Genomic DNA, 27,980 nt, shown 5'->3' with positions numbered 1-27,980 from the left:
ATGCATTTATTCCAGAAGTCCCTCCTGTGCAACGGGCCCCGAGTTGTAAGTAATACGAGCGATAGATGTTACTGAGGCCGAGGTATTAGAACAGTGCACAGAGGAAGCAGATTTGGATTCAGGTATTTTATAGGAGTTTCCCTGGAAGGGAGGAAGGGAAACACATTTTAGGTTGAGCAAAGTTGATGAAACCATGAAAGAGCACAAAATTTTCCAAGAACACTGAGAACTTTGGGTAGCCTGAATAGAGGCTAATTTAAATGAAGCAGATTAGAGAAGATACTGCCAAAACAGTTTGACATCAGATTTTGAAAGACCCAGTCTAGGCTAAGGAATTTGGAATTTTTTTTTTTTTTGGATCATTCCAATTATAAGCTCCCTACGTGGCTGTCTTTTCACTGTCGAATCCACAGTGACCATCATACGGCACTGCATGTCGTATTTTGCAACAAACAAGATAAATATTGGTTGGCTGTATAAACATAGATATTTTTAGAAAGAGGAGTGACAGGATCAGATCTTTTTTTTTTTTTTTTTAGTTAGACAAGAAGAAAAAATTTCAGGGATCATTTATTGCACAAGTGGGAGCAACTCTCAAGCCACCATGATGGAAGTTGGGAGATGGATACCCCAGCTTCCTCATACTTAGCAGTGGCGCTGAACCCCAGTCACTCACAGCGGTAACACAGCCCCACAACAATACCTTGTGTTGGTTTTCTTCCTTTTCTGTTTCACTCCGTCGCTTCCTCATGAGTGTTTCCCGGGATTACCTTGCAAATAAGCCACCCATACTCATCGCATTATCTCACGTTCTGCTTTGGAGAGAATCCAGTCCAAGGCAGAGTCAGATGGTCATAGTAATAGTCGACACAGAAATTGTCAGGGCCGCAACTAAAGCAGTGACCTTGGAAAATGTGGAGGGCAGAATTACCCCCATAATCCCTCCAAATCCGCGTGCCTTGGTGTACACCCACCTTCTCCCAGGTATTCAATCAAGCATTTATCTCAGTGTTGCTCTGAAGGGATTCTGCAGAAATAATTAAGGTCCCAGATTGGCTGACTTTAAGAAAGGGAGACTGTCTCGAGTGAGCCTGACTTAATCAGCTGAGTCATAAAAAGGGACTGGGGTCTTCCTAGTGAGAGAGAGTCCAAGTGTGAGAGGAGTTTGATATAGGGGGATTCTCCGCTGCTGGCTTTGAAGATGAAGCATGAAGCATGGGCCTCAAATTGTTGAGAGCAAGCCCCCAGCTGACCACCACCAGGAAAATGGGATCTCAGTTCCATAACCACAAAGAACGAGATTCTGTCATCAACCTGAAAGAATCTGGAGACAGATACCTGCCCAGAGCCTTCAGATGAGAACGCAGCTGGTGAAACCCTACCCAGAGGACTCAGCTAACCCATTCCTGGACTTCTTACCAAGGAAAATTGTGACATAATAAACTGGGGTATTTTAAACTGCTGATTTTTGGGTAATTGGTCATGCAATCATAGAAAACTAGTACCAAATGAAAAGGTGTTAGATTTAATCCACAGACAGACGTCAAGTGTTAAAATCACTAGGATTTGGTGACTGAGTGTGTGAAATAGTTGAAAGAAATATAAGAATAACTGTAAGGTTCCAGCTTGGATTCACAATGAGGCCATGAATGGACTAGAAAATGTCCAAAGATGAATCTTTTCAGAGTATTAATTTTTTTTTCTTGAGTTCGCCATTTTGGGGATGAAGATGTCCAATAAACAGCTGAAAAATGTAATCCAGAGCTCAGGAAGGATTCTGGGTCCGAAGGAATAAACATTAGGAAGTCACTGACACGCGCTGAATGTCGAAGCCACAGGGCTTCCGGGTGAGAGAACTTAAGTGTCTGGTGTCAAGATGACCTTCACCGGTCAGCTTCTCTGATTTTTGGTATTGAAGCTTTCTTAAACAAGGAAGAACACAGAGTACTTATGGCAATGGGAATACGTTAGATAATGTGTTATGTTAGTATTGCATTTCATCTTATTTACAGTACAATAATTTTTAGTATTTTGGTTTGGGAAGTTGGACGTGGATGGCAGGTGAATGGCGCTAAAACCACTACTCTCCAAATCTGGGCCTGTGTCAGATGCTACTAAATCCATCTGGTCATTTTCTCCTCAGAACTAGTACCTTTTTCAACCCAGTGGCCCCAGCACTGTAATTTACTGTAGAACACACATTTGCCGTTCAGGGTTCGTTTCAAAGCTCTAACCATTTAATAAGAGATCTATTGAATTGAAAAGAGTTTGTGTCTTAAGATTTTGTTTCTTTGCATTTTTTTTTTCGTACAAATGGTGTTTTCCTATCTGTCTTCATAATACTAAAAGATATTGGTTGGCCTCTGTTAAGAACTCATTAAGAGGCAGGGAGGGTATAGCTCAGTGGTAGAACACATGCTTAGCATGCACTAGGTCCTGGATTAAAATAAAAAAATAACTAATAATAAATAAATAGACCTAATGACCCCCCCCCAAAAATAAATATAAAAAAAAGAACTTATTAAGATGCCGAGAAGTGGTTCTGGCAGCCTATAGACTGGGTAACAAACATTGCAAAGCTGAAATTTTAGTGTTAGGAAAAAAAGTATTATAAGGATTTCACTCAGTCCTTCAAATGAAACTGAAGGTGATTGACGTTGTGTTCACAAGTCATGAAGTTCAGAGATTTATAATTTCTAGTTCCTGTCCCGGGAGCTGGGGATGGTGCTTTGCAGTTCCAAGAATGATGGCAGAAAGTTGAGAGCTGATGTAAATGCACAGAAATCGATCTTTTTCCAACACATGGTTAAGCGTTGCACAAAGTCAAGCGTATTAATCGTTCACGTGTTGTCCCATTCTGCCACATCATCTTAAAAGACACTGAAAACTCTTGAACGCTGCTTGAGACACAATTTATACGCCCCGGCCAAAAAAAAAAAAAAAAACAGAAAACAACTTAGGCCACTTCGTTCCTGGATCACAGGGTGTTAACATATTAGTCAACCCATAAAAGCTCCCACTGATTTATACAGAGTTGTATCATTGCATCACAGGCTGAGGGGTGTAAATTGTTTTTGGAGAAATATAGGACTCTGTCTTCAGGATTGTGACCCATGAGTCATAGCCAGGATTCCCAAAGCCGAGGCCAGTGGGGACATGGAAGAACTTGGCTTAGACACAGGGATATGACTCATTAGAAAAGATGAACTGGTTTTGAAAAATAACAAGAACCACCTTCTGTTCTCTGCCTACCTACCTTCTTCCTATAACCGCCCCTCCACACACACACACACACACAAGCAACCTGGGATATTTGGAGGTGGTTATGAGATCCATAAACTTATCATTATCTTATTATTTCCTTTTAGAGATATTGGTCCATTTTGCTCTAAGAAGTGATGGTCAGAATTAATCTTTGAGTAACAGATTGACAACATGATATTGGCTCTACTTTAAAAACAAATCACTTGCCAAATTTGTACACTAAATTGAGTAAAATTGTGACGGATTCATACGATATGATATCCAGACCCAACTTCTTAATCATTTAAAGGATGCTGATTAGCCATTTTTGAAACTCATTAACAAAAAATCCAAAGTAATTGCTGACTTCCTACAATAAAGGCAGTGATGGGTGACCCACAGGCAGAGTGACATCTCAAGTACGGGCAGTGGTGGCCGTCAGGTCATATTCCCATGTGCATGCAAGGAGAAGCTTGCAGTCTCTGAAAAGCTATGGCGTCTGTGATTGGGCCAAAGGGAACGGCACTATGATTTCAGGCCACCAGAACTCTTATTTTTTGTGATTTTCAAAAATTAAGTTGAAAATAATTTTCATATTATCTTTGAAATGTAGTCTTTTAATATTAATCAGTGTCTTTGCTGAATTTCGTTTCAAATGGACCTGAGAAACAGTAATTCCCAATATCAACGACTTCCCATTTCTTTCTTCCATTTTTGAATTTAAGGACTAAAAATGTCACAGCACAAAAAGAATGGAAAAACCTAGTCTGCAGGAAAGATAAGAATGCACACGGACATATCTGACATTCTGGAAGCTAGTTTAAATCTCCTCTCCTCTTGGTTGGATGGGGAGCTAGACTCAGAAAAAAAGCCCAGCCACACCCACGCCCCCTGCTGGCAGGGGCCTCCCTCTGCCCTGTTCCCACCCTGACCCCTGCCACACTCACGCTGCCTCCAGCAGCCTCGGGGGGAGGCATCTGCTTGCTTTGCTTCCCAGGGAGAGGGTCCGCTTTCCTTCCCTCCTGCAGCACCTTCTTCTCCATACAGCTTTTAAGCCCATCTCTCAGATTTTCCTTCTTTACCTGCAAGGTCCTAATTCATATGCCCCCACTGCCTTGCCTGAATGATTGCCTTTCTACTCCCAGAAACCAGGAGCGTAGGTTACAAAGTAAATATGAGAGAGTCTTCCTTGTTTTAAGCTGTAAGTGACTTTACATTGCCTTCAGCATAGCCTTTGAGTCCTTAGATGACCGACCTCTCCAGCCATACTGGCCTTCAGATGTTTCCTCAGAAGCCGGGTCCTACCACAGGGCCTTTGTACGTGCCTCTTCCTCTCTGAGCCTGCAGACCAGCCGTGTTCTCCGCCAACAGCTCTCACAGAGCTTGCAGTGCTTACCACAATGAGGATACAATGTTATGTGCCTCCTTCATAGCTGGACTGGGAGCAGATGTGAGCATAGAAAGAGCTTATCTGTGTTCCCAGGGCCTGGTACAGAGTCTGCCACAGAGTAGGTGCTCAATAATTACCTGCTGAGTGCTTCCTAGAAATGTATCAATTGTTTTCTGATTGTTAGACTTGCTTATTTGAACATTTCCAGCAAAGTGGTTGCATATATAATATCTGTCTGTCTGTCTGTCTAGTCTGTCTACTTTGCATTTCACTTGGTTCATAAATTATTTCTTCCCTACTTCACGGCCTTTGCACACTCTGCCTCTTCCACCAAACCAACTCTGCTCTAGCTCTCCAGGCTAAGCTAAAGAGTTTCAGAAATTGTAAGTTTTTCCCCAGGGCTTCTATAGACCTTCACATGTGCATCGGCAAGGGCCCTTTGGACCTTCAATAAATTTTTTGTTGGATAGATGGGTGGATGGATGGATGGATGGGTGGATGGGTCGGATGGATGGATGGCAGGCAGATAGATGTACTGACAGATGTTGCTCTGTAGTTGTGGACAATTTCCTTAGCCTGTTTATTTCTCAACTGTTTCCCCTGTTTGTGAATGAGTAGTTAAATCCCTCACTCTCCAGGGAAGCTGTCAGGCAAAGCGTCCATGGGAGCCCACAAAATAACTGAAACAAGAAGAACTATCAGCAGACGCCTCTATCCTCAGGACAGTTTTGAGGAGGATGAATTACCTTGTTTCTTAATACTTAACAGGGTCCTTAAGGAAACACTCTATGAATAAAATTCCACTACAAGATCGCCACGTCAGACTCCTGGTTACTGCTGTGTACAATTCTCTAACTATAACTTCCCTTTGAATTGGTGTATTTTAAGCATGATTAGAAACAGATCTCACTCCCTCTCTTCTTCTGATTATAATGCCTCTCCTCCAGCAGACACCCGTATCGCCAGAGAGACACTGAGAACCTCAGCTTCTTCTCTTGGGCTTCCCCGCTGTGACTCGGGAGGAAATCTGACTTGCAAGAGAGTCCTGGGCCTCCCCGCTTCCTCTCCTCTGGTTTCCAAGGTAGCAGACCCTGGGCTCCCTTCAGCCCGGGCTCCCCCAGTCAGTCCCACTTGGCATTCCCCGGTTTCTAAGTGAGGTTACAGATACACATGGAGCCCAGAACTCATTGCTTTTTTGGAAAGGGCAAAATAAGAGAGGGGATTTTCCATATTCACATTTTTCCACAGAAATGTATTCATAAGCTTTAAACTTGCCCAAGCTATGTTAATGTATGTGGTTGGCTTCTGTGCCAATTTTCATTGTGAATAATATGCTAAATAAAAGGGTTCTTGTCTTCCCGCTCCCTCCCCACCTCCCATAATTTTAAGTTCATAAGCCCATTTTGTAAGTGAATCGGGTCTTAGGAGAGAATCAGAAACTGTGTTGTTCTTTTAGCTGCTAGCTGCTCACAGTGTTTGCTTTAAACCCTTGATAGGAACGCGGGCCTGTGACAGCAGCGGCCGGGGTAAACAGATGACTTTATATATAATGCTTTTTACAAGGTGGTTCAGTTCATTTCTAACCTTGGTCTTGGCGTCATGGAATGAGCCAGGGAAATTCCACCCCTTAACCCTACCCTGCATCTCCTCCCTTCAAGGGCAAGAAAATGTCCATTTGCCTGTGGTTTCCCAGCCCTTTCCCTCAGTCGAGCCTGCATAGTGCCGTACCCCCAAATAGCAGGGAACCCCAGTCATGTCAGCAGGTGGTATAATTTTCATAGTAGTATTTTAACCAAGGGACTGAACGCACACAATAAAAGTTGCAACCTTTATGAGCCAGGAGCTGGCGTGTCCTGGCATGTCCTGGCTGTCAAGTTTCAGTGCGTTTTGGTTCGAATGTTCCCTGCCTGTGTTTATTCCTGGTCACACCACACCTCCTGGGACTGTCTTTGTGGCTTTGCTCAGCTGCTGACTCAAGTTTCAGAAGACATGGGGGAGAGTGGGGGACGTTGGCAAGATTCTGGCCTGAAGAAACGGCCCCAGTGGCTCCACGCTTCTGAGACATTGAAACCGCCCATCCCTCACTATCCTTGGAAGGTTCCACAAAGCCAACTCGCCAAGAATGTGTAGGTTTTCGGGGGTGTTAACGTGAGCGGCACAGTGAGGACCCAGAGCCCTGAAACCAAGGAGAAAACGTGACCTTTCTATCAGAGAAGCCTGGATCCCAATTCCAGTCCTCCGAGGACCTAGCGAGCTCCTTGCTGTGGGACTTGGGGTAAGTTCTTAGCCCCTGAAGATTTCATCCACAAAACAGCAGTGACAGTGGTCTCCATCTTAGAAGGTTGTATAAAGATTATATGAGAAAATTAAAGCACAACACACAGTCCATGGCTGGGTAATGGCAAGATAAAATATTGTTAATTATAACTATTAGCTGCAATCTTGTTATTATCACTATTAGCTCTTATGAATGTTATTTGCAATAAGTAATTAATTATAATTAATTCATCAATACAAAATAAAGTAGTATGGATGTTAAAATGAGCCCACATTAATAAGTATAATCTATATTGAATTATTAATCAGTGATATTATTACTAATAATGTTAATAATATAGTATTGCTTGTTTATTTTAATAGTAAATAATGATATTTATATTTACTGTATTATATTTTACATTAAAATATATTTATATTTAATAATAACAATAGATATTTGGATTATCTGGTGTTTGATCTTGCAGAACCTCTTTTTCTTCCTCTGGAAAATGAAGATATTAGCTATGAACGTTGGGAAAAGACCCTGCTTCATAGTTTTTTTGTGAAGAAGAAGAAACGGCTTTGCGCGGCACTGGCCCAGCAGCTTGTGACAAAGGATCGCTGTTTCAGATGCAAGGTCTGTGTGTCCTTCTCAGGCCCCGTATGAAGAGAGACATCCTTTGCTTGTCAGCAAGAACGGCTACCTTGTTCCAGCCTGTGGAAACATGGTACTTCCAAGGCTGCCTAAGTGGATGGCAGGTTGCGGGCCTGGGGACACACAGGGGCCAGCCCAGTCTCCAGGAGAAGACGGACCCTTATCCTTGGATGTCCCAATCCAGGCCTGGTGCCATGGATTCCCCCCCAGCAGACCAGGGGACAGTCTGTTGCAGCAAGTCCTAGGAGGAGTGGCCCGGATGCTGAGCGCACCTAGGATGGGGGGCTCCTCTCTCTGTCACCTTCCTTAGCCCCCTCCTGCCTCGGGGAGAGGTGTGGGTGGAAAGTGGCAGCCTGGATCTTCTCGCAGGCTTGTAGGGGCCAGGCTGGCCTCTCCGTGGTTTACCTGTTCCTTTAATCCAGGTACATGGTCTCTGACACTCTGGTGAAGCCTCTGAGCTCCTTCCTGAGGAAAGTTTTAAATTTGTAAAATACAGTTTGGGGGATTCCAAAGGAAACTAATTAGATATCAAAACATTTTTTTCAATTGTGACATAGTAACAGATATATTTCTGAAGTAGTCTATTACAGCAAGATCTAGCAGAGGGCCTAAAAACGATCATATTTTGAAGTAAGTGATGACTGAAAATGTCATGATGAGATATCTCTGTGATAGAAAAATATCTGCGATTTCTTTTAGGGCAAAGCATGTCTCCTGCGAAGCCTGCCTTGGTTTGTTGCCTACATTCAGTGCCACGGGAAGGGCTCTGTTCCATTCAGAGAGTGGTACAGACAAGGTAGAATTTTCTCCCTGTCCAGGTCCACAGACCCCATGACGGAAGCCCTGCTTCAGCCCACCTTGCTTAGCTGACCCCCTCGTCTCTGTGCCCTTGGAGGCCCTGGTCCCAGCTTCTCATTGTCTTGCCTCCTCGTTTTCACCATCATCTCCAGTGCCACCTCCACGTGCTTGTTCACTGACCTTCCTGCAGTACCGTCACTCTGGTCCCATCAGATCCATTTTTCCAATCCCAGGGTTTGACGTCAGAGCCTACCTTCCATGGCAGCCACTTAAAGAAAGCTGGGCTGATTTCTAAAGCTGCGTCTGCACCAGAATCCTGTGACGGACGTGCTGGCTAAGGTCCAGATTTGTGTCTTGGCGCCCTCAATCTGAGCTGCTGGGTGTAAGGTGGGTATACTCTATACCTAATTCGATATTTTAAAGAATTCCCTAAATGCCCTAAGGCAAGCTCTCCTTGAACAAAATGGTACTTCTGCTAAGGAACAAGACTTTTTCGGTTTGAACGCTATTATTTTATTTTTCTACACTCTGACTAGAAGGCAAATGGACAGCCAGTGGGTAGTGTTAGGATTTATAAACAGGGATGCAGCTGTGAAAGTGTGGAAGGAAGGAAGGGAGGAAGAAGAGAAGGAGAGGAAGAGAGTGAGAGTGAGCGAGAGAAAGAGGAGGAGAGAGGAAGGAGGGAAGGAAGGGAGGAAGAAAGAAGAAAGAAAGGAGGGAGGGAGGAAAGAAAGAAGGAAGAGAAATATGTCTTAAATGGCATTAAACCTATGGAGAAAGAAATTTTTATCAGCAGAATCCAAAGATAACTATAGAATCAACAAGAAGGATGGAGTAATTTCGAAACTGAACAAATATTTATTATGTGCTTACTGTATTCCAAGGCAGGGGTTGCAAACTCAAAGCACATCCAGGAACCAGGCAAGGAGGTGCCGATATAAAAGACTCAGGGCCCCCTCGGTCTTATTTACCCGCTTTGAAGTACGCAGTTCTGCCGTGTAAGAAAAACAACGGGATGAGTGTAACAACTCCTGTCATCGAAACTGAGGTCACAGTGGCCGAGATAGTGACTCTGCAGAATCCGTGTCCATTGGGTACGTTCCCAACTGCGAGCTCCTAGGTCAGCGACCTCACTCCTCGTTTTGGGCACACCTGGTGTCCATCTGCCATATCCTCCAATTTTTCAAGAAACTTGGAAATGTTATGGGAAATCTCTTTATGACTGTATGTTGGAAACTGTTCCGGTTACTATTTCTGCACAACAAATTAACTTAAAACTTACCCGCTCACAAACAACCATTTTATTATTCTCATGGATTCTTTGGCTCGCAATTCACAGGCAAAGTGGGCTTGTCTTGTTTCGGCTCCACCATGTCTGAAGCCTCAGCTGGGAGGACTCGAAGGCTGGGGGCTGGAATCATCGAAAGGGCCATTTATTCATGTCTAGTTCTTGGGCTGGGAAGACTCAGTGAGCCAAACTGCTACTTGGATCAACCACGTGTCGCTTCCCCATGTGGCCCGACTTCCTCACATCATGGCAGCCCCAGAGGTGTGGGACTTCTCCCCGGCAGAGCGTCAAGCACCAGCATTCCTACAGACAAGGAGAAGGCTGCGTGGCCTTTTATGACCTGGTCTTAGACATCATACAGCATCGCTTCAGCTGTACTATTGCTGGTCAAAGCAGTCAAAAGCCCACCAGAGTCAAGGCTTTGCCTTTTAATGGGGTACATTCTAAAAAAAACACATGGCCAGGAAATAGTGTTGCAATCATCTTTGAAAAATATAACCTGTTGCAGTAGCTAATTCAAAACTTTATTTTTTAAAATGAATTGAACACTGTGTGTACAACTCCGTAAAAATTGTGTCTGTAGGCTAGACATTGCAGGGGCCACAAGTTTTGGATTTCTGCTTTGAGGGTGTAAGAATTCAGAGATGATTATTTGGCTTCTCTCCTTCAGGAACACAATCTAGTATTGTGGATTTTAGAATTTCTATGGATTACGTATTCACATTTTTGTGTCCTTGTTGGAGCTGGAGGGGGTTGTTCGGGGTGTGCTGAGATGGTATATCAGAATATCTGGGAACATGGGTCCCCCATTCCCAGCCCCAGGAGGCTTATGCTGTATCCCAAGGAGGAACATTGGCATTTTTTAAAACGCTTTTGCAGTTCAGGACCCTGAGCTTCCTCCCACCCCACCCTCCACCATTGAGAAGCGCTATTTAGAACAGACTTCTACATTGCAATCAGTGGGTATGAATTCAGAGATCATCCCTACAAGATGTCATCTAAATTCTTTGTTTGCTTGTAAACATGTTAGCTTTAGACCCAGGGTAACCCATTCTTCTCTCCCTCCATTCCTCATGATCAGGACTTTCTAAATATGTTTGGATATTGTACCACCCCACTGTTCACAGGAGCACTATTTACAACAGCCAAGACATAGAAACAGACTAAATGTCCATCAACAGATGACTGGATAAAGAAAATGTGGTATATTTATACAATGGAATACTATTCAGCCATAAAAAACAACAACATAAGGCCATTTGCAGCAACATGGATGTCCCTGGAGAATGTCATTCTAAGTGAAGTAAGCCAGAAAGAGAAAGAAAAATACCATATTGATATCGCTCGTATGTGGAATCTTAAAAAAGAAAGAAAGAAGAAAGAAAGAAAAAGACAAATGAACATAAATACGAAACAGAAACAGACTCATAGACATAGAATACAAACTTGTGGTTGCCAAGGTAGAGGGGTTGGGAAGGGACAGAAGGGGAGTTCAAAATTTGTAGATACTGACAGGCATATGTAGAATAGATAAACAAGATTGTACTGTACAATATACAAGATCTTGTGGTAGCTCACAGCAAAAAAAATGTGACAATGAATAAATGTATGTTCATGTATAATTGAAAAACTGTGCTCTACAATGGAATTTGACACAACATTGTAAAATGACTATAACTTAATAAAAAATGTTTAAAAATTTTTAAAAATAAATATGTTTGGAAATTGACTATGAGGATTTAAAAGAAAAAACCTAAAAAGTATCCAATGACTTGGGTATGGACATGAGCTTTACTGTTTTATTATTATTGTTCTCTAGTCCTATTCATAGAAATGATAACCTAGAAAAATTCTAGAGGACTTATTTCTTGTCTCTTGCTCCCCAGCCTCCATGTGTGTGGAAGGATGGAGCTAAAATTCTCTCCTTCTTCTTACTTAATAAGGGATCATTTGCTCTGATAAATACTGCTTCCTGTTATTTCATTTGCAACCTATTCTCCGACTCACATAATGTGCCTTTACGAGGTCTGTTCATTCCACACGGTGATTCAGAGGGTTATACCTGGAATATACCAGGAATTCTGTGCCCTTCACCATCCTGTGCTCCAGGGTGTGGTACGTCGGGGAGGTTCGAGTTTCTTGTCCAAATGTTAATTGTGTAAACAAGGTGGGAGCCCCAGGAGCCCAGTCCCAGGCCCCTCCGCGTTGGCACGGGTCCAGGGAGGTGTGTGAGCATAGCCTCTGTCTGAGCTCACCTTTGCAGGTAATGGGGCAGGTATGTGGCATTAAAGAGTAGCAAGGCCGGCAAGGGTTGGTAATTGTTTAACTCTTCCAGTGGCACACCTCTGAGTACATGGACCACACCTGCAGACCTGGCAGGACGTGCCGTGCATGACTGGACGGAGGCGCTGGCTACACTCGGAGCCAAGGAATGGGTTTAGGCGGGAGCCCCGGGCTGACAGGGAGCCCGGCCCCTGGCCCTGCTTGAAACCTCAGGACTCAAGTTACCTGTGCTCGAGGGAGGTAGCTGCTCATTAGCTCGGCGAAATTAACCAGTTGTGTCACCTTTTCGCACCTCCGTTTCCTCATCTGTACAGTCAGGGGTTTGAGCACATGAGCCGTCAGATAGCTTTCAGCTCTGACTGCCCTAGCACTGTGATTCTCAAACCAGAGGAATCATCAGAATCACTCTGCAGACCTGATAAAACACAAATTGCTGGGCCCCACCCCAAGAGTTACTGATTCAGAAAGTCTGGGGTGGGGCCCAAGATTTGCATGTCTACTAAGTTCCCAGGAATGGCTAAGCGGCTGGTTTGGGGACCGCGCTTGGAGAACCACTGTTGCGTCTATGATTTCTGCTCTGCTCTGGGGATCTTCCTGGGCCACCATCCATAGCTTCATTGTGGTCTGATGAGGACTCCTTTGCTCCAGGAATGAATGAGGTTTTGTTTTCTGAATTTTCCCCACCCTTTGCTGTGGTTTCTCCCACCAGGTTGACCATCTTTGGAAGGCCAAAGTTTGAAATGAGAAAATAAAGTGAGACATGGCTCATGTGGTCAGGCCAAGATGCTGTATTTCACCCAGCTCTGTGTCGTGTGGCTTGCCTAGTACTGTTTCTTAAGCACAAGAAACACTGGAGAAGTGTTTGTTGAGTGGCAAACGTGCTTCGTGGAAGGGAAGAGATTTAGAATAGTTTTAAAAAGAGGTATATCTGCACGTTACAGTCGTCAATGTCAAGGGGTCTCTGATGCAGATCATGCAGGGGCCAGACTGGCAACACAACAGCATGAACCTGTTGTACGTAAGGCAGTGGGGATGGTGATGAGGGCAAGTGTCCTCTTCTCTTCAAGGTTTTGTTGGCAAAATAAGAGCTTTTCAGCTACCAGCCTGCAGTCTCTAACTGCCTTTTCAGTTCTCCCATGCTGTAGGGACAAGAAGGAGGAGGAAGAGTGATTGAACATTCACTGGGCTTATTATTCAACTTACATTCCTTAGTTTTTGTTGTTTATAATCTAATTTGAAATACTTCCAGCATGAACAATGGGACATATTCTTGGGAGTTAATTTTTGTCTAAACTCTAGGAGTTTGTGGTATGTTGTTTTTAAAACAGCTCCCAATGAGTGCCACCTCCTGGAATTCACACCTTTGTGTAAAACCTTACCTTTCAGTGTGGGCTGAGCCAAGTGACTTGCTTCCAACACGTGGAATATGGGAAAGTGATGGGAGTCACTTCTGAGATGAGATTATAAAAGCATTGTGATCTCCATCTTGCTTTCACTCTCTCTCTCTTTGGTGTTTTGTCCATGCTGACTGTGCTCAGGGGGCAGGAGGGATCCACACGGCAGACACTAGCTAACTGCGAGCAGGAACTGAGGCCACACCCTCTACATCAAGCTTAGAAGTAGATCCTTCCCCTGTCAAGCCTTCCAGTGAGACCATAAATGAAGCCAATACCTTGATCACAGCCTTTTAAGAGACCCTGAGGCAAAGGAGTATCAGTTGAGTCATACCAAGATTCCTGAGCCACAAAAACTGAAATAATAAATATGTTTGGCTTTAAGCTGCTAAGTTTTGAGGTAATTTTTTACACAACATGAGATAAACTACACAAAGCTATTTGCTCACATGGAATGTTTCTTAGGGTAGTCAGCATTTGGAAAACTCAAATCATAAGACCGTGTTCAGTGGTGTCCAGGAGCCAGCTTAAACCATTTTATGAGAGCTGGTCCTACGCATCTTTTTCTAACTGCATTCAGGGATGTCATGGTAATAACTTAAAATCATTATGGCGGCAGTATTTATTCAATGTCAATCAACAAACACCGCCATGTTGAGTTGCGGTTTACTAGCATTCCACTGTACTTCAAAAGCCCTTCTATAAGCTCTGAAATGCTCTTTGTTTTTAGTGACCATCAGAAGCCTGGGACATTAGCACAATGGCTTTCAGAGTTGGTTTCTCATTAGTGGATTTGGGGTTGTACCTGCCGTGTGAGTTGTGGGGGAGATGCTCTTACCCCCTTGCACGAACAGGGTGGATGAGTCCAAGAGTCCACACACCTTTGAATAAAATCTTCAGCTTAGGAATTTGAAGTGGCCCTGACGCTAGCTGTCTATAGGAGGATTTTGTTACTTGGCCTGAATTCTGCGACTGGAATATTTTTTTATCTGTTTCAAGTGAACCTTCTGGCCAACGCTCTGTAGAAATATCCAGCAGAACAAAGAACTAAGTCAAGAATTCCTACCACTTGGTACCTGCTTGCAAATAGATATTTGTAGTGGGGGCAAATTTCTCTCTGAGAATTGCTTTTATTGTTATATAGTAACTGGTGGGGAGGTTTAGGGGGAGGTGGCCTCACTTATTCCTAATTATTGAAAGCTATCCATATTAGTAAAAAAGGATGAGTCATTGTGAAAGATCCAGTTGACTTAGGTCAGTTTGAGGTATCAGTCATCAATAGCATTCATAACACACAGATACTGCTATAAATCTTTATTTTACAGTTGAGGAATTTGGAGTATAGGCATGGTGGTCATCTGAGTTTTTGAAACCTACACATGCCCAAGCTCAAGGGCTGCAAATCACCTCTGATCCCAAAGTCATGCCTCTCCAACAGAGTCCATCTTTCCCCTCCTTCAGTGTTATAGTCTAGAAAGCTTAGAGGGGAAATTCTGGGAAAGGAAACTCCACAGCCTTAAAGTTCAGTCTTCCCTGATAGGAAATTCTCACTAACCTTGAACTTCAGGGTCATCTACCGTGGTTTAACATCAGTTTTTCGTTTCCAGTTAAAAGAGCCACTTTGTTCACTGTCTCTTGTATATCATGTACTTAAAACATCTCACCTCCCCATTGTTGCTCCCTGAAAAACTGATTCCCCAAAATAACCAGTCTTCCGAATCCAGATGCCATCAGTTCTCCTTCACTAACTGCTACATCATCATTTATAATATTAGAAATTCTTAGTTTTTAAGAAAATTTGAGCCACTGTCATAGTCAGCCTTCTTATCTCAGAGCACCCCAGACGTGTAATTGTGGCTGCTAGTAACCAAAATTACTTAATGTAGATGACTTAGCCCAGGACTTGCACACTTTCCTGGGGGCCGTCATTATTTTAGGGCTTTTCATTGAGTGTCTGTGCATCTTTTCTGTCAACCAGGCCTTGGGGAGAACATCCACCTAATTTCATGAAGCGTTGTAGATGTAGACAATGTTCAAATCATAATTTTGTCTTTTACAACCTATATAATCCTGGACAAACAGTGTGGAGCAAACAAAAGTGCTCAATTAACATGACTTATTACAGTTGGCGGGTCTGCTCTCCACTGCTGCTTCCTGGAAGTGTCCATGCCTGATGGAAAGAGTGGCCTTGTGCCATCTTGCTTGTAGTCAACCTGTTTTTTTTTTTTTTTTAGCTCGTTCAAATTGTCTTTCATATTCCAGCAGTATTGTATTAGCTAGCTCTGTCTGTGTAACAAATTTCCCCAAATTTAGCATCTTAAAGCAGCACAGATTTTTATGTCACAGTTTTTGTAGGTCAGAAATCCCAGAGTAGCTTAACTGGGTGCTTATGGCTCTGGGTCTCTCATGAGGTCATAATCAAGCTGCCCTCTTGCTTGCATTCATCTCAAGGCTTGACCAGAGGATGATCTGCTTCCAAGTCCATTCACAAGGATCCTGGCAGACCTCAGTTCCTCAAAATGTGGGCTTCTCCATAGGCTCTGTGAATATCCTCACGGCATGGCAGCTGGCTTGCCCCAGAGCAGGTAATGAGAGAAAAACCGAGAGACTCTAACCATATTCTATTTACTAGGAGCATGTCACCAGGTCCAAAACATACTGAAAAGGAGGAGAGTTAGGCTTCCTCTCTTGTGGGGACAAGTATCAAAAGACATTGTGAACATATCTTTAAAACCACCACTGGCGTCCTTCATAATCCCAGATGTCTGAGCCTTTAGGTGTGCTTGGCAGATCAACTACTGCAACTCCCTCAGTCAGACGATGAGAAAAGGGAAGTCCAAGTGGCTTGTGACAGTCACACAACTAACTAGCCACCGAGACGGGGTCCAGCTCTCCTGCTGTTGCTATGGGCTACTGTACCCTGTTTCCAAGTCATGCTGACGAAGTCACTCCATTGATAGACTGTGGCAGGTCCTGATGTCATAGGGAACTGAGAAGTTAGAATTTGTATGCCGTTTCCTTAGACTTGCACCGAACAACATACCGATGGCCACATGTGTTGTCAGCAGCACATGGTGTAAAATACACATCGGTTTTCTAAGACAGTATGAATAAAAGAATGTGAACTATTTCATTAAATATTTCTATATTGATTTCATGTTGAAATGATATTTTAGACATATTGGGTTACATGATGTATATTACTTAAGTTCATTTTCCTTGCTTGTTTTTACTTTTTAAAATGTGGTTACTAGAATATTTGAAGGTACATACATGGTTTGCATCATATTTCTTTTGCACAGTGCTGCTCTACACTAGCCAAACTGACATCCTCATCCTCCATGTCTTTGTTCTATCAGGGTTGTGCCTATGCTTCCAGCCCTGTTTCTGGTCAAGATGCTTGGGTCACAGCAACACAGGCTGGTCCAAGTTCCCTGCTGTCCCAGCTGAAGTGACTGCTGACTCTGCAGAGTGGATGAGTACCTGTGACTTGATGTCTGCTCTTTTGAAGCATGCTAATGACTGAGGGTGTCCTGAACAACTTGTGGCAAGGGTTTCAGATGACATCTCTGGTCTGATGAGCTTGAACCATCTCTGATGATTGGGCTGTCACTCAAAAGCTGGCTTTCAAACATCTAGTCCTTCTTTTGAAAGACCACAGCAGGCAGACTAAGTGTCCTCAGCTGGACCCATTGCATACTGTTCTTTCGCTCCTTTTTTTCTTTCTTTTTTCTTTAAACTATGAGTCAGCATAGAAAAATTCAAGCCCAGATTTGGTCTTGAAGACTGTTGTAAATAAAGTGAACAATTGCATCTCCCTGGCTGGACTGAACATTTGGAAGGTTTGTCAGTGAGGGATGTTGAAAGACAGACAACACAAGGTATCACCATTTATTGAACAGATTTTCAGCCCCATCCGCTATAAAGTATTATATTCAGGAGATCTGCTGGCTCAGGATTCTTGGTTGTAGTCTGTCCATGTCTAGGGAAGATAAATCTCTCTTGCATGTTGGTTCAGCGTGGTTAGTTTGTGCGCCCTTTCCAAAGAGCATCCAGCTTTGACTCCTTTCCTTGCATTGATCAGTGAGTGGCCTGTGAAGCCTCTTGCAGCCCTCTGCCCCCAGCCTCCCTTCTTGTTGACATTCCAAACTGTTAAGCTCACACATGGACTGGGAGGACAGTAGCTTGAGGACACTTATTCCCTAAGAGAGAATCCTTGACTTTCACGGTATGTGACTTCGTTATTTTCCCATCCTTGTAAGGGCTTGACATTGTTTCAGAAAACAGTGTTGAATTGGGGAATGTCGTTTCCAGTTGCTCTCTCACTGACCCATGCCATCCAATGTCTTCATTCTCCTCGAAACCTTTTTTTGGAATGAGGCAGGATATAAAAACATAAATAAATAAAACTGCCTCCAATGTAAGAAGAGGTTGGGTAGTTTGAGAATTTCTTCCTCTTCAAACACTTGAAGGGAGATAAAGGCAGAAAAGAGAAAAGCTGCTAATATTCTAGATAGAAATGAGAGCACTGAATTAATAAGGACCATCAGGTAAATATGGTAAATTATGAGGGGTCACTATTCAATGACATGATTGGGTGAAGGCACACGTCAGTACTTCTAACTGTGTGCAGCATAGAAATTCTAGAGCACCCAGTCTTTATTCCAGCTGTCGTTTGAAATTCCACTGCAGCTGTATGTATCATCAATGACCCAACCATATGGCCACAAGGGATGCTGAGATTTGCTAAGGATAGCTAGGATCCAACCAGGAATTATGTGAGTGTGAGTGAAAAGGGAGTGAATTAGGAATGACAGTTTGGGTCAGAAAAGGCATCTACTCCTGACAGAATTTTCTGGAAGGTGGCATTTCGTAACAACTTGGGACCTAGGTTTTGGTTACAAAGAACGGAATCATAACTGTCAAGAAGTGGAGATCACCATTAAGTTACTATGGCAACGATGCAGGTCGAAAGTAGCTCCTCCTTTCTACTGGGGTAGTAGTTTTCAACTGGAAGAGACTTTGCCCAATGGGGGCCACTTAGCAATATCTGGAGATATTTGTGATTGTCACAACTAGGGAGGTTGCTGCCAGACATCCCACAATGCACAGGACAGCTCCTGACAACAGGGGGTTGTCTGACCCCAAATGTCAACAAGTGCTGAGGGTGGGAAACTCTGAACCAGAAGAGAAATGCCCCCCTCCCTGCCGTCCCTCCCTGTGCCTGTGCTCCAGGGGACCCTGCATATCAAAGGTTCAAAAGCAAAAACAGTGAATGTTTTTGGTTTTGTTTTTTTCCACATTCATAGGAAAGTTCTTTGTCTGATTGAACAAAAGGGACTTCATAGACAAGGGAAGCTACCAAGAGACAGCCAACAGTGCTGTTGACCATAACACTGCTGTGTAGATTCCGAGAACAGACATTGGGTTTTGATGGAATTTCACCTGGGAGCAATCATGCGAAAGCAGTATTATTTAGCACCATAACTGATAGACAAGGACAGGACTCCTTCATTCTGAAGATCTGAAGTCGCGTGGACACCCACCTGCCAGGATGGTTAGGGGGACACTCACCAGGGAGAACAGGTTGGACAGGAAGTCCTGGAGGGACATACTCCACACCACTGGTGATTTTAGCTCCAGATTCTGTTTCAAGACATTTTAGAAATGACTCAGTAACACACTCTACCAAAAAAAAAAAAAAAAAATAGTGATACATCATTTAAAAAACCTTCAAAAAACAACACTGCTCGTGACATTGTTGCTCACTATACTGTCTTTTTTAAAATATATTTTTATTGAAGTATAGTCAGTTTACAATGTTGTGTCAATTTCTGGTGTACAGCACGACACTTCAGTCACATAGGAACATACATATATTCGTTTTCATATTTTTTTAACCAGAAGTTGCTACAAGATAGTGAATATAGTTCCCTGTGCTGTACAGTATAAACTTGCTGTTTATCTATTTTATATATAGTAATTAGTATCTGCAAATCTCAAACTCCCAGTTTATCCCTTCCCATCCCCCACCCAGCCTGGTAACCGTAAGTTTGTTTTCTATGTCTGTGAGACTGCTTCTGTTTTGTAACTAAGTTTGTTTGTCTTTTTTTTTTTTTTTTTAAAGATTCCACTTATGAGTGATATCATATGGTATTTTTCTTTCTCTTACTGGCTTACTTCACTTAGAATGATGATCTCCACGGCCATCCATGTTACTATCTTGACCGTAGTTGTGTGGTGCTGTGTGTACTCCCCCCCGTCTTGCAGAGCCATCAGCCACTCTTTCTGCCCTGCTCTGCATCCCTGGGGGCTGACCTTTACTGACAAAGTCAGGGGAATTCTCTTGTTCTCTAGTTTCTACACGGCTCAGCTAATGGGAGTGCTGGCAGGAGAAGGGTGTTGGAGGAGAAAGAATCGGGGTACGTATCCGCTGGCCCCACCTGGCCTTGGCACCGCTTCACTGGTGGTGTCTCCAGACCTCCGTGATTATGGCTCCTTCCTGGTTCCAGTTCTCCCTGGGCTCTGCCAACCTGGCTTCCCTTCCCCTCCCCTTCAGGTCTAGGAGTGCTAACGGCTTCCAGCTGTTGCTAGTCTGAGCTCTTCAACATCTTCTGTTGCTTCCATTAAAGCTATCCATGTCTCAAAGAGCAGCGGGAACCCTCGTTTGTTGTTGGTGGGAATACAAAAGTGTACTTTGGAAGACAGGCGGTGTCTCACAAAATTCAACATAATCTTACAGAATCTGTACACTTCAGAAATCATGCTCCTAGCTGCTTACTCAAATGAGTTGAAAACTAATGTTCACACAAAAACCTTCACATGGATGTTTACAGCAACTTTATTCCAAAAATTGGAAGCCACCATGATGTCCTTTCTAAGTGAGTAGGGAAATAAACTGGTACCTCCAGACAATGAAGTATTATTCAGTAATAAAAAAAAATTGAGCTATCAAGTCACGGAAAGGAATGGGGAAAAAGTCCATATTAATTAAGTGAAAGAAGCTAATCTGAAAAGGTTATATCCTCTATGGTTCTGATTATGTCACATTCTGGAAAAAGCAAAACGATACCGACAAGAAAAAGATCAGTGTTTGCTAGAGGTAGTGGGGAGAGGGAGGGGCGAGGAGGTGGAGCCCAGGAGACTTCCAGAGCATTCTGCACTATTCTGTGTGATACTGCAATGGTAGATGCATGTAATTATGCATCTGTTAAAGTCCATAGAAGGTGAAACACAAAAGGTGATCTCTAACGTTCACTTTGAACTTTAGCTGGTAATGTTGCATCAATATTGGTTCATCAGTTGTAACAAATGGACCACGTTATTGCAAGATGTTAACAACAGGGGAAACAGTTCCAGGTAGAGGAGGTATCTGGATATTCTCTATAATTTCAATTTTTCTGTAAACCTAAGACTGCTCTAAGAAGTGAAGTCTATTAGTTAAACATACATTAATTAATATGTGTACATATACAGACATATATGTATATATAATGAAGTGAATGTAGCTAAAGTGATATTTATAGATATGTGTGTGTGTATATGTATGTAAACAATGTAAAAAAAAAAACCCTACACACATCTCTGTGCATAGCCCCATATTAATTTCTTTGCAGTTAAATGTTTTCCAGAGAAATTCTGTTTCCTGTCCCTGACTATTGTCACCTGCATCAAAAAGGCACTGTGAAAATAAAGAAAATGGATAAAATGATGACATCAAAACCTTTTATGGGGGAGCGTATAGCTCTGGTAGAGTGCATGCTTAACATGCACAAGGTCCTGGGTTCAATCCCCAGTACCTCCATTAAAAATATATAAATAAGTAAACTTAATTACCTCCCTCCCCCTCAAAAAGCATCAAACCCTTTTTGATCATAAAATGCATGTTAGAAGCCAAAATACTGATGGCTCTTCATTCTGCCAATGCTGAAAATTTTACGGGTATACATATGTATCTTTGTTTTCTTGACACCATCTGGACTTTAGAAAACAAAGTATGACGTCTTTTCCTGGATGTAATTATTAACAGAATTCCATTTTACTCTCCGAAGTGTCCTCGTTTAGACAATTAAATTACATTATTATCCCTCTAAGCCTTTTCTTGGGAGAGGACTTGCAAAGTGCTATGAATGGGGTCTGGTCATATTTACCCCAGTTAGTCTGTTTGGACAATGTCTGGAACAGATAGACCAGCCTGAGGACAAAGGTGTGTCTGCAAGGACCTAATGTTCCCAAAACAAATGGCTTTATCAGATGAAACTATAACCTAGATCTTCAAATGATTGAATGCAATTTCTGTGGTTAAAAAAAAAAAATCAGCTTAAATAACATAAGGATTTGCCAGAGTTGAACCTCAGGTCAAGGGAGACCCTCGAGACTTGAACCCCAGAAGAGTGGAGCAGGGGCTCTTGGAGGCAATCTACATACCGCCATCACTGTGGCCAACGCACTGGGCACGGGGGTCTGGCTTCCATGCTTATGTAGTGACAAGGCAGCCCTGGAAGCCAGGACAGGGCCCTCTCAACCTTTTGCTTTTACCCACTCACTTAACAAATACCTTCTCTAGACAGGCACTGTATTGAAGATACGGTGGTGACTAAAGCAAGAAAGAAAACTCTATTCTAGTGGGAAGAGACAACCCATCAACACGCCATCAAAGCAGTGAAATATTCATATCACGGGAAATGCTGTGAAGGGGACAGAGAGAAGAAAGGGAGGGCTTCTCTCAAGGGGTGGCAGTTTGGCTAATTCTGAAGAGGACAGGGAGACAGCCATGGGGAAACTTGGAGGTTCAGCTGACAGCCCCTCCAGAACTAGTGAAACTACTGAATAAACAGTGTCTCAAGAGGAAATATGATAAGTGTTTGAGTGATTTTTTTTGCTAAGGGAAAAGGAACTCAGAACTTTAAGTTGTATTTATGGGTCCCTCAAACTCTAGAAAAGAACTGCTGTCTTGTTAGCAGTTACTTGTCATTGATTGGTAATTGTCGCCATCATAATGCATCTCAAAAACGGAACTAAATCAGAACCATCTCCACTCCCCAAGGGCTCTCCCAACTCATTCCAGCCCCTATGGCTACATAACAAATTACCCTAGGACTTAGTTGCTTAAACCAACACAACACTCATTTCCCTCTGATTCTTTCATTGGAGGAGGGCTCTCTGGGAATAACTCATCTCTGTTCCACTTGCTGTCAACTGGGGAAGCTCAAAAGAGGGGGCCTGAAATCATCCAAAAGTTTTATCATTACATGTCTGGCAGTTGGTACTAGCTCTTAACTGAGACCTTAGCTGATGCCGTTGGGCAAAAAACCTGTGTGTCGCCTCTCCATGTGACCTGGGATGTCTCACAACATGGAGGCTGGTGAGCCTTCCGAGAGGGAGTGCCCAGTGAAAGCTGTAACACTTAGGACAACCTAGCTTCAGAAGACAGAGCACATCCCTTCAGCAACTCTCCATCTGTCACAGTGGTAATAGGGCCTGTCCAGGTTCAAGGGAAAGCAGCATAGATCCACCTCTCGGCTGAAGTCACAGTGTAAGGAAAGCATGTGGATGGAATACGTCAGTGCAGCCATCTTTGGAAAATATAATCTTCCATAAAGTTCTGTTCTTTGAGCTTCTTATCCTTCTGTTCCTCCAACTTTTCTCTTGTTTCTTGATGGCCGAAGCCTAAAGAGCACCTTGGGCAACTGCAGAGAGTGAAGAAATAAAAGAAACTGAGTGGAAGGGGGAGGGTGCAGCTCAAGTGGTAGAGCGCGTGCTTAGCATGCACAAGGTCCTGGGTTCAATCCCCAGTGCCGCCTCTGAAAAATAAAATAAATAAGTGAATAAAACCTAATTACCTCCCCCTTCAAAGAGAGAAAAAAGGAAACTGAGTGGGGAAACCCAAATCCTCATGGGTGACCAGGCAGCAGACTCATGTACCTGTAACCTTTGTCCTGTGTATCTGCGATGGGTATTTAATTAAAATGAGTCACTGTCTAATAAGTTTAGAAAACTTCTGTTTAGAGAAAGTAAAATCATTTTTTTTATTTCCTATCTTCTAAGAAACTTTAATATGTATCTGCACGTTCTCTAATATGCATATGTAGCCATTAGGACGTTTTCCCCATCTTGTTTGCCCCTGGAGCTCTTTCTGTGTGCAGCCCTTGAACAGCTCATGGAACTGTTTAGGAAATTCCATTTAGCCAATTTTTCCTAAGAGAGCTTAGAGTAGACCTACAGAGTGGGGCTTTTCATGGGTTTCTGAGGGGATGGAAAAATTCTTCTCTTGCAGGCTGAAGCGGTGGAAGGAATGTAATGTCTGTTTTTCAACTCCGGTTGGTGGAATGTGGTACCCTATGGCACCTGAATGAAATGGCTTGAGCTGCGTGCGTCCAATGAATACGTTGTTTCTGGTATGCCAGAATTCAAAACCAGAGCCCATTAGCATGAGCACCGCAAAGGATTGCCACTGATGTAACCTTGCAGGGGGAAAGGCTGGTTCAACTACGAATGACTCAGGATGTGCTCAACGGTGGGAAGCCAAGCCAGTGAGTAAGGAACCGGCATGTGCTGCTGACTGCGCTCAGCTTCACTCTGCCTCATTGGACCAAGGGCATTACCTGCGAGGGATGAGATGAGGCGGAGGAGAATGTCCTCCAAGACCACAGAAACAAACACGAGGAGTGGAGGTTAGAAATCTAGACCGACTTGAGGATGCCAAGATTCCATTCAGAGAGAAGGGAAACACATCTGTCAAAATTAATGAGAAACACAGGTATTCCAGGGGAGTTCAGACCCCAAAAATCAGCGAGACCAAGAAAAGACCTAGAGGGACATGAGAGAGGGCAAATTTCAGAGGAGTTCGCAACATGATATTTGAGTGGAAAGGAGCTTGGTTTGCTTTCAGCAGCAGGAGGAAAGTCTCCATTCCACAGGAACATTTTCTCTCTTGGGATCCTGGTGAGGCCTCACCTGGAATGCCATCTTTGAATCTGGCACCTTGCTGCAGTAGGGGAGTAAATGACCCCGCTAAAATTTCAACAAGAGCCAGAAGAATGCTTTCGGGCCTGAATACACTGATGGAATGAAGCAAATCCTTCTGGACTTCTGGGCATCTTACTTCCCAATGATTGCCTTAGGACACATTTAGGAAGACTATGAAACCTCTGGAAGATTCCAAGGGAAATGTTCCTGCCACAAGTATATGAAGATTGAAACAGCCAAAGAAGGAAGGAGACTTGCTCTTGGAGAGTGTAGAATTTCAGCCAGAGACCAAGAAGACACTCCGCTCCAAGATGCCTTAAACTTTACCCGAGGTGTCTCATGGACACTGTGGACACATCCTGTCTCTAGACACTTCAGATTAGCTTCAGGACCAGAGTGTTTGATGATCTTTCAAAAGCCACGAATCCTTCCTGACCCTGGCAAGGAAGCTTGGAAAAGAAGAGATACCATATGTCATTTAATAGCAAAAGGATTGTTCAGTGCTGTTCTTTCTTCTTTCATAGGAAATAAGAAGGAATAAGGGAAAAAAAAAAACGTGTTTAAAGAACAGAATGTATTAAACCAAAGCTATCTATGTTTAGGCAAAATTTTCAGATTTGGGCAAATCTTCACTGCAATCAGGATCTTAATAAGACTTGTAAGTTTTCAAACATTAATTAGAAAACCTAACCAAACGTTGAAATTTTGCCCTCTCTGGATCAGCTCTGAATGACTTATTTCAGCATCCTAGTTTCATGTCGCTCTCTATTCTAATTTCCTACTCCCTGCTTTCTTGTTGGTTTTTTCCCTCCTTCTCCTTGTCCTCTTCTTCTTCCTCCTTCCTTTTTTGCTTATACAGTCGTTCCTCAGTGTGCACAGGGGTTGGTTCCAGGACCCTCTGCTGTGGATGCTCCAGGCCCATTGTCAGTCCTCTGTATCTACAGGTTTCATATCCGTGGTACAGGGCTGACTGTCCTTGCCACTCCCTCTCTCTTCACTTCCTTCTCCCACTGTGGCCTATCCTCTGTTTTATTCAACCCTTTTTTCTTCTCATTGTTTCCCTTTTTCTTCTCCCCTTGGTTATAAACTACCCTTTATAAGCAAGAGGCTTCCTCTACAAATTAATTTTCTAGCAATCATCTTCCCATTTTGAAAGGATGTTATGCATAAGATGAAATTACTTTCTGAGTTCAGACGTCTTCTCCATGAACTATTTGGTGCTCAGTCCAAATTTGGAAGGAGGAAATTGATGTCTATTAATTAATTAATTAATTTAAAAATTACTGATTGCAATGTCGGTGCTAGGAAAAAATATAAAGATTGGTTTCCTTTTTTCAAGGAGCTTGTCAGCTGGCAGAGTCCATTAAACATCAAATAAGAATATGGTAACATGTCTTAAGGATGGTTACAGATCACAGCTATAGTAGACCAGAAGTAAGAAAGATTTTTCCCAATGGAAATTCAGGAGATAGAGTTTGAAGTTTCTTTTAGACAAATGATAAACTATAAATGGGACCTGTTTAGACATTATTGAGCAGGAGGGAAGGGAGTGATGAATGGTGGTGGATAGGGTGGTTGGGACCAGTGGCAGAGGACTTTAAGTAAAATCAGAGGTAATGTATATGGAAATAACATCGCATACTTTGGAATCATACAGAACTGAATTTAAATTCAGGCTTCTCCACACACTAGCTAAGTTACTTTGTTCAGCCTCAGTTTTTGAACTTTACAGTGAGGTGAATCAATATCCCCTACATTTCACTGTTGTTAGAACTAACATTTCCAAGTTGTAAAAATTACATTAGGTGATGAATGAAAAATCATTTGCATAGTGTCTGCTAACAGTAATTACCCATAGGTAATTACTATACAGTATCATGAATATTTTTTAAAAGTTAAATATATTTTCCCAAGATAGTATCTGGTATATTTATAGGATCTTTTCTAGTAGATAGTAAACATTTACACATAAGCATTTGCAGCGTCATGTCATAAACGATACAGGAAGTAGAAAGGAAAGGAAAAAATACAGGAACGATTTTGAAGCATCAGAGGGAAAGGTGTAAGAGGGCAAAGAAGGGTTTGTTAAACGCTGGGCAGTTTTGCAGCAGATCAGATGGGGGCATTGGATGAAGCCTTATATGGAAGTATTTAGCTATGAAATGAATCTGTACGTGCAGATCATTCAGAATAAAGCCTGGCACAGAATCAGTGCTCAAAAGATGTTGAAAACATTTTGTTTTAAATATTGAAACAAACAAAAAAATTAATTCCCCTAGAAATTACCGTTGAAAATAAGTACTTTCTCCTTGTATTTTGACACTTGAAATAAGCCTTTATTATGTTCACAGGCCTCTAAGGACATGAAACTTTGCAGATTGACCGCAAATGCACAGCCATCATCTTTTAGCCAAATCATCCGTAGACCAATGATGAGTACGCAAAGATATCGTGTGTGTGTGTGTGTGTGTGTGTGTGTGTATATATACATGTTATGTGTGTGTGTATGTGTATATATATATATATAATTCTTCTCATTCTCCATGTTTAGTCTTTTGACAGTTACTACTTGTGGGACACTCTGCTGTCCCCATGGCAGACAAGTAGAAGGAAAGTCATCCCCTGCCGTCTTGTTGCTCAGAGTCTGGTTGAAGCAATGAGATGCAGGTGTGTGCTGACCAGACAGGCAAGACTGTCACAAAGGACAAATGAGTAACAGAGTAATCACTTCCAGAGAAAGAGAAATTGCAAAATGTGGGAGGGATGTTTCATTGTCAATAATCTTTCTCAGATACAGTTAAAAATTCATTTGGGAGGCATGGCGGGGAAAGATAAGGTTGGGAATCAGTTGCTTGTTTTCTAGTTACGAGTACAGTGTATTGAAGCACGGGTCACAGCCTTCTGCAGGAACCCTGTGCCTCCCCTGAGTAAATGACTGATGGCAGCTCAGAGGTGTTCTGTATTTTGTGAAGATTGCACTGTTTTTGCCACTTGGGCACCTGGAACCATATTTGTGGCCAAATTCAGCCACTGTTTAGATCCAACTGTATTTATTTTCTATCCCCTTGTCTTATATCTATAGGTTACCTTAAGTCCTTAGTTACGAGACACGCAATGAATAATGTTAAATGAAGAATAGAAGAAAGTCATTTATCTTCCCCACCTCTAGGTTTTCTCAATTAGAAAATGAAGGGCTTGGGTTAAGTTGAACTGAGTTTATTTTCTCTTGATGCTAATGCTTTAAGATTACATGAATGAAGGCAAGTTGTCCAAGAATGAACAGCTGATAAATTCAGTCCATGCTCAGAAGCAGTAGATATAGATACTTCATATGTAAGAGCATAAATAACTTGATTTAAAACTATAAACAAGTGAATATATTAGTGGGTCTCAATTGTATACACTTCCTTCAAGCTAGAAATTCTCAAAACAGGGCATTTGTTCAGTTTTAAGAATGGCTGAGCATATAAACACATAAATAAATAAATAAATAAATAAATAAATAAATAAATAAATAAATAAATGCACTTAAATTTAAAATACCCTTATGTGGCGTGTGTGTGTGTGTGTGTGTGTGTATGATACATCAAATTTATCAAAAGTACTTATTGCAGGACATCAAAATAACCAATAAAATATTTCAATTGGAGAAGTTCTTTTTAATCACTGGCAGTTTTAAAGTTTTATTGACCATATCAAGCA

The 27,980-nt window shown here is 42.5% G+C and overlaps 1 long non-coding RNA gene across 1 annotated transcript in view; it reads left to right on the top strand.

Moving 5' to 3' along the window:
- The window catches only part of LOC116657958, a 324,795-nt gene extending 313,915 nt beyond the window's left edge, over nucleotides 1-10,880 (top strand). The window contains exons 4-8 of the long non-coding RNA XR_004313144.1: nucleotides 5,581-5,714; nucleotides 6,474-6,908; nucleotides 7,378-7,969; nucleotides 8,247-8,732; nucleotides 9,230-10,880. This is a non-coding gene — a long non-coding RNA (uncharacterized LOC116657958). The remainder of the gene's footprint in view (nucleotides 1-5,580; nucleotides 5,715-6,473; nucleotides 6,909-7,377; nucleotides 7,970-8,246; nucleotides 8,733-9,229) is intronic.
- Nucleotides 10,881-27,980: the final 17,100 nt, after the last annotated feature.

The sequence above is a fragment of the Camelus ferus genome, chromosome 19 (assembly GCF_009834535.1).
Source record: "Camelus ferus isolate YT-003-E chromosome 19, BCGSAC_Cfer_1.0, whole genome shotgun sequence".
Lineage (NCBI taxonomy): Eukaryota > Metazoa > Chordata > Mammalia > Artiodactyla > Camelidae > Camelus > Camelus ferus.
The sequence above is the reverse complement of the archived record's forward strand: the minus strand, read 5'-3'. Positions and strand labels throughout refer to the sequence as shown.